Here is a 12,031-nt window from a genome sequence, read left to right as displayed (position 1 = left end):
CCAACATTGACGCCAACCCCGGCCCATCCAGTGTTCCTGGTGCATCTGCTCAAAACCGATCCATCGAAACATGACGTCTGTAAGTGCAACGGCTTGTTCCACCTCACTCGGTGCTCGAATATACGTTCAACTCCGGACTGGACTGACCACTATGTAGCACTATGTTGTGCCACTCGTCCACCACTGGACGCAAACCGCCAAACCAAGCCTCGACGAGTTCCGTCCACCTTCCGCATCCTGCAGTCCAACTGCAATGGTCTAGCGTCCAAGGCCCGGAAATAGCGGACTATATGTTGCAGAACGACATCCTCCTTGCTGCCGTCCAAAAAATAAAGCTCACTCAGCAGTCAAATCTACACAAGATCAGCAACATTATTCTCGCTAGCTCCAACCTCTTAGCCAGCTGCTCGTGGTTAATCAAGACTTTGCTAGCGTCTGATCACCTCCCTACAACGATTGCGCTCGAAAGATAGAGAAGGAATTTGTTGTGTCGGAAAAACGCACGTACATCAACTTTAAAAAGGAAATTGGACGATTTTACGGCTTTCATCAAAGAAACTCGGTGAGGCCCTGTAGCTCAGTGGTTAGAGCACTGGTCTGATAAACCAGGGGTTGTGGGTTCGTATCCCACTGGGGCCTCCACTCCCTGAGAAGGGTTGCGTCAGGAAGGGCATCCGGCGTAAAAATTGTGCCAAACATATGTACGTAGATGACACGCTGTGGCGACCCCGAAAGGGACAAGCCGAAAGAAACTTACTTACTTACATCAAAGAAACTCGGTGTTTCTCAGCGACAGCTCAGAAACCTGTTTGATCTAGAGAAGATCTGTGTGGAGGAGTAGGCCAAAATCCGTCCTGCATTGTGTGCAAACCTGGTGAACAACTACAGGAAACATTTGACCTCTGTAATTGCAAACAAAGGCTACTGTACCAAATATTAGCATTGGGTTTCTCAGGTGTTCAAATTTGCAGCTGTATCACACAAATTGTTAAAAAAAAAAATCATACATTGTAATTTCTGGTTTTTACTTTTTAAATGATCTCTCTCACAGTGGACATGAACCAGTGGACATGAAAATTTCAGCCCCCCTCGATGATTTCTAAGTGGAAGAACTTGCAATATAGCAGCAGGGAGTTCAAATACTTATTTTCTTCACTGTATGAGTGTAAATCTTTAAGAATGGGGGGGGGGGGGGATGTAAGGTAAACTAGGAAAAAGAGAGTGTGATGGAGCAGCAGTCGTTGTTGGAGAACATTCCGTGTGCTGCCTAAAAGAAACGAGTGGCTTCTTTTCATTTATTACAGTACGTATGTGGATTGTGCCATTGGATGTAACATCCAGTCGTCCCTCACTCATTGAATCACATTGCAAAATGCCACAAACTGAATAGGTATATGTTATACTTTCAATTTGCATAGGATTTTTTTTTTTGCACGCAACGCAATATCTGCGAAGAGACTGCATCAGCGGTGTACAATTGCGCACGCGCAGAGCTTAGAGGGAACATTGGCTGACGCTTTTTTTTTTTTTCGTTTTTCTTTTTTTTTTTGGCAGACTGTCCTGCAATCGACCAAGACTGCCTCGCAATCGACCAGTTGACCGCGATCGACGCATTGAGCACACCTTCGTTAAAGCAAAGCTCAGCAAAATTATTTGTGTCGCGCATTTCATCCCCAAGGTAACTCATTGTTGTTTACATAATATAAAGCATTTAAAAACAAACAAAAACAACTAAAACATTTAAAAGAGAAAACAATAAAGACATTAATAAATATAAATACAATTAAAACAGTGTTCAGTGCAAAAATTAATTCAGCCCTAAGGGTGGGGGGGGGGCAAGACAGTGCAATCTGTCGGCCGGTCCCAAGGCCAGACTACTGTCTTTCTTTGGGCCCATGGCAAAGAAAATACTGGGAAATTAACAATAAACGTTCTTGAGAAGCACTCGAGAATGTTGATGCTCACACTATGAGCATGCATTGGCTTGTGTATGAGTGAGTGCTTGACTTGAAAGTGGGCTAATCTCGGCACTGCCTCATCTGTGTTCGACGTCGCTCGGCTTGAGTCGACATGGGTGTAGCTTTACCCGAGTGTTTGTACATTAAAAATTGGGTCAAAAACCAAGACATTTTTTACGCAGATATTTTGGTCGAAAACTGATTTGTACAACCACCGAGACATTTGAACTCCGACGTTCCACTGTATTTGTAATGAGGGTGACAGCTGGCGCCTTCACAGATCCAAAGAGAATGATATCATGGTTGATGTGCTCATCCTAACAGGAAGTGACTCATGGAAATCATCTTGAATGCCATTAAAGCAGATCTGGGGTGTTTTTATGAAGCTGTATACAGGGTTGGATTTTGCAAATTTGCATTCAGGAAGTGAATACTACATTCAAATATATCTGGTTTGCACTGGTCAGATACAGTATGGAGGTTCACACCCTTTAGTTCACAGATGCATGTATGATATACCAAGACACAGGGTATCATGTTTTCTCAAATAATATGAAAATATAAGCAAAAAGCAACATTATATAGATCCTGTAAGGCAGCAAGGTTTTTTTTCCCCATTAAGAATCTGCTCATCATATTGAGCAGTTTAATGTCAAATCTAAACCTAAACATTTAGCTCCATGATTTTGTCCTCGTCACTTTTTAATCTCAACAAAAACACAGACCTCTGCTTTAGCGTTTTGTGTCATATTTAACGATAGCACACATTGTTTCCAGTGATACACCACCAAACCAGAAACCACTTCCAGAGAGAATCACACATAGTCACCCGCAATTGTAACTGAGAATGACAAAAAATATCTCTCATGATGAAGTTATTTATGAGTCGATAATGTGGGAGAAAGCAATACTTCCTGTTAGAGTTATCGTTAATATATTTATTATGGACTTGCAACATAGCCAAAGTATCATCCTTGCTTCGAAGAGTCTTGTTGACAGGACAAGCTCCTACACACAGATGCAACAGTATCTTCCTACAAGTGGCCAAGGACAACTCGATCATAACCAAAGAATATGCTAAATCATCATCGTACAATGTGCCACGTCATCACCAAAACTGTACCTTTGTTCATTTCATCTGCTCACCCCTCCTTTTGACCTTGTGTTTTCTAATAAAAAAAGAATACGTGAGAGGCTGGTTCAGAACGTGTTTGGAGACTGTAACTGGCCTGTCTCTCACGTCCTCCCGATCAGAACAAAGACGACTTCTTGTCCGTTATTTGTGCAACTATTCCAGCAAGTTAGGTTATAAACCTAACATTTTCTTGGTCCTTCGAGCCGAGATACCCGAGGATCCCAGCTTCAGAATCGACCTCCAGGAAGACCGTGGCCACGGCAACACAGACCCGTTAAGGGACTGGTCCTCGAACTCTCTAACTGGGATCTGAGAGTTGACGGAAATCCAACTGAGAAGAAGACGTCTTGGTAAGAACAATTTTCTTACGAGGAGTGTTTGTCGACCGGAAATCTGCGCGAAGGTGCGTCGCAATCTACACGAGCGTAACGTATAGGAAGTACAGTTAAATTCCGCGTAGCGAGGGCAGACTTATCTGTATACGTTACAGTTGAAATTCCGTGTAACGAGGGCGGACTCGTCTGTATCAGGCACCGTTAATTTCTGCGTAACGAGGGGGGACTCGTCTGTACATTAAAAGGCAAACGAGGACGGACTCATGTGCACTTAAATTCTGTTGACCGTAACGAGGGTGGACTCATCTGTATAGGTTCACTTGTGTACGTACTTAAAATCCGTGGAAAATAAAATAGTCTGTATAAAATAACATCTAATAAAACTGCAGTACAAACAGTGTGTAATTGTGTAAACGAGTGTTTGAGAGACAGGATTGGAAGTGACAACTTGTTTGGATGCAAAGGTAAGATTCCTCCGCCCTTCTTGGTTGAAGCCTGAGGAATACCAAACAAGAGTATTTAACAGTCACCCTGTCTAATATAAAAATGCCAACCGTAGTACACGACAGGTGTAGTGTGTTGGCTCCAAATTCGCAAAATGGGGAAAAATATTAGTAAAAAAAAAAAAAAGAAAAGGGACAACTTAACTTGCAAGGATTAGAAATTTGTTGAATCACAAAGCCCAGATAAGCTAAAATATTTACATAAATATATAACAAAATTCCGCTAAAAATATTTCAGTTGAAAAATGACAGATTGTAGAAATAAAGGTGACCTTACTAAAAAGACCTAAGATAGGTATGATGATACCTAATGGTGCTTACAAGAGAGGAAGGAGGCAGAAAAAGGAAACAACAAGATAATGAATAGAGAAAACCAAGCACACCCCTCTACCCTGACTTACACCACCACACAGAATGACTTGATGAGACAGAACTGACTTGAAAGGGTCGTAAAGACTGGGAGGACTACTATCTCCCATACAGACTGCTGCACAAATGGCCAACTTATCACCAAGTCAAGGTGACTTGTAACCAAGGATCCAAATAATCAACTCCGACACACAAAATGGCGCCAACCTGACTATTTAGTGTAGCGGACTTGGACTATGGGTGATGTTAAAAAAGGCTGTGGAAGATAACACTTCACACAAAGCCGACATAAATCAATTTGTAGAAGATATGGAAAATTTGAAAATTCAGAGAGCAACCCAGCATTTTACACATAGAGCAAATTACACTAAAATAGAAGGAGAAAAACAAAAGATAATGAGCCTTTTGAGGAATACAGAGTGAGAATGATAACTGTATTCAAGATATAGAGTGGCCTGCAGGAAGATGGAGAATAGGCCATTTCAAAAGCAGTTGACATGCTCTCCATGCAGGTTTAAAAGACACAAATTACAGCTGGGTTAACAAACATTACATTGGTCTGATTACTGACACATAGGAGGAATATCTCCATGTGGAGAACATTCTGAAAGATAAAAAGCAACAAACAAGCTACAATTGGAATGGAAAAGACACTGCTACAGCAAGCAGAACATTTCCCAACAGAACAACAGAATAAGATACATGAAGACTTTGTTAATGTAACAATGTGGTACAATTCAAAGTCATTGTCCGAGTCGGAATCAGGCAGCCGGTCGTATAAATTCAGATCTTCCTCATTATCTGAAAAATCCAAGTCCAACAAAACGTGGTGGAGAGAGAAGGTCATAGTCGGAACATAATCAGGGCAACATGGGTGGTGCAGATGGCAAGGTAAGAGAGGATAGAACCCACCTGTATAGGAGAGGCTTGCTCCTCTGGCTGGGAGCGCTGGGAGGCAGGCAAGTGGTGTGCCCGACTGCATGGTTGGCGACGCCGCGTCTTCCCTGATGGGTCCTGTTCTGGCCAGTTCATTCTGTCAAGCACCAGCGGCACGGGGGTTGGACCCAAATGCGGGACTCCAAAACAAGGACATGATATTAAGAGTGGTTTAATTCCAAGTCAACGTCATACACAGTGTAGCAGTCTGAGAAGGCACACAAACGATAGACTAGAGGCGAGGTCCAAAAGCATGAAACGAGGACTGATCACTATGAAACAAAACTTGAGAAAAATAAGATGAGGCTTTGATGGCTCAGACATGCTGTAACTATGGGAAGCACTACAAAACGCTTGCGTACCCACGCACTATAAAGCAGTGTCCACACACAGTAACACAACACAACAAACTGGCAAATGCTGATGTCACATTTACCACCTAAGTACCTAGTCAATTAGAGTCCCAAATGCAACACAGCTGTGACCGCTGTCAGAGGTGGCACTGCCCAGAGCAGTGGTCTGGCCACGCCCCTCACAGTAGTGGCCAGGCCATGCTCATGAAAGTCTATCCCAACTATCTTTGGCTGTGAGGTGGGCTACAACATCAAATGGTCACCAGCCAATCACAGGGTCTATACAAACAAACAGCAACTGACACTCACATCTACGGGGAATTTAGAGTCTTAAGTCAACCTACCCTTCTTGTTCTGGGGATGTGGGAGGAAACAGAAATACCAGAGAAAACCCAGGGAGGCACAAGAAGAACTTGCAAATTCTACACAGGCGGGGCCAGGATTTGAACCACGGTCCTCAGTCGTGTGAGGCAGATGTACTAATCAGATGTCTTCTTTGTCACGTTGACACATATAGACAAAATTAAAATCCTCCATCCATTTTCTGAGCCGCTTATCCTCACAAGGGTCGCTGGAGTGCAGGAGCTTAACCCAGCTGTCATCGAGGAGGAGGCAGGGTACACCCTAAACTGGTTGCCAGCCTTCGCAAGGCACATGGAGACAGACAACAACCACACTCTCACCTTGGGCAATTAAGAGTCTCCATTTAATGCATGTTTTTGGGATATGGGAGGAAACCGGAGTGCCCGGAAAAAACCCATGCAAGCACGGGGAGAACATGCAAACTTCATACAGGAGGGGCCGGGAATTGAACACTGGTCCTCAGAACTGTGAGGCCAACGCTCTACAGCTGCTCCACCGTGTGTCATTACCAGATCATAAGGCTAAACCCAATATTCAAGACTTACAAGACCAGATACAGTTTGGGGGACATATATATTCAGTCCAAGGTCAGTACACAGGCAGGAAGTCCAAACAGTAAGCAGCGTCAGAATCACTCGGCAAGAGAGGCAAGGTCATCAACGAGGCAAGGTTCGGAACACAGAGCATCAAGGACATGGAGTTGCGAGAATGTAACATGAAAGTACAACGATCTGGCGAAGGACCAGACAGCACGCATGACAATATTTCTAGCCCATAATCAGTGCAACAAGAAGCAGTTGGGTGCGTCTGCTTACCAGAGTAGGTGCACACGGGATCGAGGAAGGACAAGCCCATCACACGATGCTCCCAAATTAAAATCATATTCACAGTTAATGAAATGTGTATTTATTAGGCCGAACATGCATGCTTTTGTAAGCAAGACTTCTTTTTCTTCTTTTTCTTTCGGCTTGTCCCCTTAGGGGTTGGCACAGCATGTCATCTTTTTCCATCTAAGCCTATCTCATGCATCCTCCTCTCTAACACCCGCTGTCCTCATATCCTCCCACACAACATCCATCAACCTATTCTTTGATATTCCTCTCACTCTTTTGCCTGGCAGCTCCATCCTCAGCACCCTTCTATCAACATACTCACTCTCTCGCCTCTGAACATTTCCAAACCATCGAAGTCTGCTCTCTCTAACATTGTCTCTAAAACATCCAACTTTGGTTGTCCATCTAATGAGCTAATTTCTAATCCAATCCAACCTGCTCACTCGTAGAGAGAACCTCAATATGTTCATTTCTGCTACCTCAAATTATGCTTCCAGTTGTTTCTTCAGGGCCACCATCTCTAATATGTACATCATGGCCGGCTTCACCACTGTTTTATAAACTTTGCCCTTCATCCTGGCGGATACTCTTCTGTCACTAAGAACACCAGACACCTTCCGCCAACTGTTCCACCCCACTTGGACCCGTTTCTTCACTTCCTTACCACACTCTCCATTGCTCTGTATTGTTAAGAATAAGTATTTGTAAGTCAGACTGAGTATCAGAAAACAAATGCAAGTATGAGAAGAACATGCGAACTCCACATTCCACAGAAAGCTTCAAGCCCAGATCACCTTACTGCTGGTGACCACTATTCACCACGATACTGGTAAAGATCCACATATGCATTATAAGCACTCAGTTGTTGTTTATACATTAATACACAACAAAATCAAATGGAACAAACAATTTGAATGAGCAAATCGATTCTTAAAACCAATATTGTTTAAATGTGAACGACCAATTTGAACAAAATAAAGTATTGACTAAGAACCCATGACATTTATTTAACTGATTGTCATAATAACGAGAAAGGTCCAGTGTTATAAAATGAGGACTCGATTTTAGTGAGCTCTCGACATTTAACCTTTTCAGACAGGACTAAGGAATTTCAAATTGAATTGTGCTTTTCTTCTCCAAATTTGACCTGTTTTACTGGGCTACTCACGAGAGTCACTTGTGAATCAAGCATAACAGTCAAACCTTACTGATGTTTGTGTTCAACAATGCAAGTCAATCCTATAATTAGACATCTTGATCTTGAAATAATAAAAACAACAAAAGGATATTCCTATTTCTGAAGTGGCAACAGAGCAGTTTTGAAATTTGTTAGTCCGTCTTTCAATCGAACCACCATCAAAATTTCCACAAGAGCTCACATTTTTTGTTAGTGTAAGATATATGGTAGTGTACTTTGTTGTGTAAAAAATTTATACATAATTGCATGTCTTATCAATCAATCAATCAATCAATCAATCAATCAATCAATCAATCAATCAATCAATCAATCATATTTTGAAAACTACTCAGCATCACCCACTTTTCAAGTTTTTGTTCTCCCCAGATATGAAGGGTGGCGTTATTGCTCCATGATTGCAATTCCAGAAAGTCTTTGTGTTGCATGTGATGCTTATTAGAAATCAATTTTCCCTATTTGCATAATACTGCCCCTAGTTACGGTGGCAAATTAGTATGAACAAAATGAGGAACATATATACCCATTATGACACAAATTTACTCAAAAAAAAAACCAAACTAATAAAAAATGTACATTGTGAATTCCCAAAGTAAAAGCTCAAATGAAATTGTTTTATAATGAAAATCTGTTAGCCTTCAAAAAGATATTGTAAGACCGCACCTCTCCCATTCACTTTATATTGGAGAGGAGCAACAATACACAGCACACTGAAGAGGAAAGCTCTCAGTGTTAAATAAAGTGTTGATGAACTTCACTTCTGAATGTAATTTTTGATCAGATAATCCTGACACTTTTGGGCAGACGAATTTGAGAGGCTAAATGATTTACACATTTAAGTGCTACTGAAATGCTTGGATGACACTGTGGGCTTTGTGGAAACCTTGCTTTACCTTGCTATCCATTGTTACTAGCTGAGAGCAATGTTAAATGTCAGTTTCTCAAATTCTTTACTCCATTTATTACCAGTACTGTATATGTATACACTTGAGATTCCCATTACATTGCATAAATTAGAGACTGCTCATTAAGCATTTCAGATCCAGCAACTCAGCTTTCACACACAATTTATGTGAAAAAAAATGTAATGGAGTTGTGGAAGAAAGGGCATACCCAACTGTGACTAGCTAATTCTAAATAAATTAGCATTTTCTGTGCCAATAAACTGAGCGTCTACTGTTAAAGTATCTAAGCATGAATATGTCAGTTAATAGCGTTGATAAAGATGTATTTTCTGGGTAAGTGGATGCTTATAGGGGTTTTAACAGTGTAGCAGCCAAAACATACAGTGCTGCAAAAATGAATTTAAAATTAAAGAAAAGGTTGCTAATTATCTTGTAGAGCAGGACCTTGGATGCTTCATTGTGTTAAAGCACAAAAGTACTCATCCAAACACTTTTCATGCTTTGACACAGCCAGCTCTTGAAGAAGGATTTTTGTTTTCACTCTCAAGGTTGCATTTGACTTACTTTCTTAAATGCCTCGTGCTAAATGGGGATTTTATGCTTGAATAGGTGACGTTAAGAACCCATCATAGATACAAACAAATGACAATCAAATAGAAGAAAAAAACACTCAAAGACAGGCTGGAATGTATAGACTGGAAATGTCAATGGAAAAGTTGATTATGAAACAATAAAAAGATGGATTATGTAAATGGAATTGAGGATAAGCATCTTGGAAAATGAATGCATAGCTGTTAAAAGTATAATACACCACCATTTCATCAGGCAAGCAAATTAAACATTGACCAACCAATTACAATTTGAAGCATTGTGGGGAAAAAAACAAAAAAAGACAATCACTTAATGTTATTGTAACCCGGTTAAAAATTGCTACAGTTAAAAGTTCATATAAATAGAGTAGCAATTGGGTTAAAAGGTTTTCTTTATGCAAGATGGTGGATTATTTATTAAAGTGTGTTCTGATTTTGTTTTCTTTTGGAGGGATTTGTATTTAAATGTGCTTTATTCATTTGTTGGAAAAAATACTTTTGTCTGTCAATGTATTATTGTAACCTGCATTTAAAAAGGAAGGACACCTGGGGTGGAAAGACAGGAAGTGGCGTGTTGAGAAGGTTCAAGAAGGGGGACAGGGGAAGATTGAGGAGAGGTGCCCGTGGGTGGAGAGGCCAGGAGCAGGCCTGCGCTGGGGCCCGTGGCCGTCCCAGAGTTGAGTTGTTTGGGAATGCCGCCCAAAGCGGGTGGTCAACTCCATCTAAGGATAAACACTGGGTAGTTATTGGATTGTGTACTTTTTGTGTTGATTTTATTTATTTGACCGTTTGTTTTGTAAACAGATTTTAATTTCCAGTCTTTATTTTTATTATTAAATGTTCACACTTTTTTATACAACCAGGTCTATTATTTGACAATCTGAAAATCTGTTTAAAAAAAGTGGGGAATTTATATTGTAGCTTGGTTGTTTAAATTTGGATAACCTTAACTCATGAGGAAAAATATTATTTCAATGACCTTTTGAGAGGGAATAAGTACACAAGTAAACAGTAAAGTCTAGATAGAGGTGTAGAGTAATTACCGTTAAAGAACTGCTTAGTTCCTAGTTTTGATTGAGGAAAGAACTCAGTTTAGCCACCTCTCGTCAAAGTATTACAGTGAAGAAAATAAGTATTTGAACACCCTGCTGTATTGCAGTGATGCAAGTATGGTTTCGTTAGTCAGCGACCTGGTTTGATTACCGACAAAAGAATGAAAAGAATGTTACCTCACCCCTTCCATGCCCTCTTATTACCTTGGAGATTTTAAATGTATATATCAAGCAAATACATGTCAGACCCCGAGATGTGTATGTCTCAGTTCTGTCTCTTGGTATATTTTTAACAGTTTTAACTAGCAGCCATGGCATCACAGATAGATGATTTTTTTTACTCCCACCCACTCACAGCGACGCATGCTTTTCAGTGTCATGGCAATTGCTTCTCTGATACTTCCAAATGTCAAAGCCATCTGTTCCCACGTCCCATGTCTCATGTGTACATAAGACGATGGCATTTGCTGTACTGTCAACAGTACAATATCAATAGTGAGATTGTCTGAGGACAGTCATAAAAGAGAACAATATTACTCATCAACAGTTGCATTGAGATGATTTATATTTGTTTGAAATTTAGAAAAGATTGCATTTTCACTATGCCCAGGAGTGGGAATTGATGGAGGAGTCTGAAATTTCCACAGTAGGTGCATGTCCACTGTGAGAGAGAGAATCTAAAAAGAAAAATCCAATAAGTATTTGAACACCTGTCTATCAGCTAGAGTTCTGACCCTCAAAGGCCTGTTAGTCCGCCTTTAAAAGTCCACCTCCACTCCATGCATTATCCTAAATAAGATTCACTTGTGTGGGGTCTTTAGCTGCATAAAGACACCTGTCCACGCCATACAATCAGTAAGACTCGAACTTGTAACATGGCCAAGACCAAAGAGCTGTCTAAAAACACCAGAGACAAAATTGTACAACTCTACAGGGCTGGAAAGGGCTAAGGAAAAATTGCCAAGCAGCTTGGGGTAAAAAGGTCCACTACTGGAGCAATCATTGCAAAATAGAAGAAGCTAAACATGATGGTCAATCTCAATCGGAGTGGAGACCCATGCCAGATATCACCTCGTGGGGTCTCAATGATCCTTAGATGGGAATCAGCCCAGGACTACACGACAAGACTTAGTCAGTTATCTGAAAAGAGCTGGGACCACTGTTTCACTAGCTGTGTTTGGAGGAAGATGAATGATGAGTTCCATCCCAAGAAGACCCTCCCTACTGTGAAGCATGGGGGTGGTAGCATCATGCTTTGGTTTTTTTTTTCTGCACGTGGGACAGGACGACTGCACTGTATTAAGGAGAGGATGACCGTGCCCATGTATTGTCAAATTTTGCGGAACAACCTCGTTCCCTCAGTCAGAGCTTTGAAGATGGATTGTGGCTGGGTCTTTCATCATGACAATGACCCAAAGCACACAGCCAGGAAAACCAAGGAGTGGCTTCGTAAGAAGCATATCAAGGTTCTGGCGTGGCCTAGCCAGTCTCCAGACCTATGCCC

The 12,031-nt window shown here is 41.2% G+C and overlaps 1 long non-coding RNA gene and 1 other non-coding gene across 2 annotated transcripts; one reads left to right on the top strand and one right to left on the bottom strand.

Moving 5' to 3' along the window:
* Positions 1-566: 566 nt before the first annotated feature.
* On the top strand, positions 567-639 carry trnai-gau (transfer RNA isoleucine (anticodon GAU)). Its single transcript has one exon. It is a non-coding gene; the product is annotated as a tRNA-Ile (tRNA).
* A 4,081-nt stretch (positions 640-4,720) lies between these two features.
* Positions 4,721-5,695, bottom strand: LOC133501766 (uncharacterized). Its single transcript, XR_009795270.1, has 2 exons — positions 5,213-5,695; positions 4,721-5,101 (listed from the first exon to the last, which is right to left on the bottom strand). It is a non-coding gene; the product is annotated as an uncharacterized LOC133501766 (long non-coding RNA).
* Positions 5,696-12,031: the final 6,336 nt, after the last annotated feature.

The sequence above is a fragment of the Syngnathoides biaculeatus genome, chromosome 6 (assembly GCF_019802595.1).
Source record: "Syngnathoides biaculeatus isolate LvHL_M chromosome 6, ASM1980259v1, whole genome shotgun sequence".
NCBI lineage: Eukaryota > Metazoa > Chordata > Actinopteri > Syngnathiformes > Syngnathidae > Syngnathoides > Syngnathoides biaculeatus.
The sequence above is the reverse complement of the archived record's forward strand: the minus strand, read 5'-3'. Positions and strand labels throughout refer to the sequence as shown.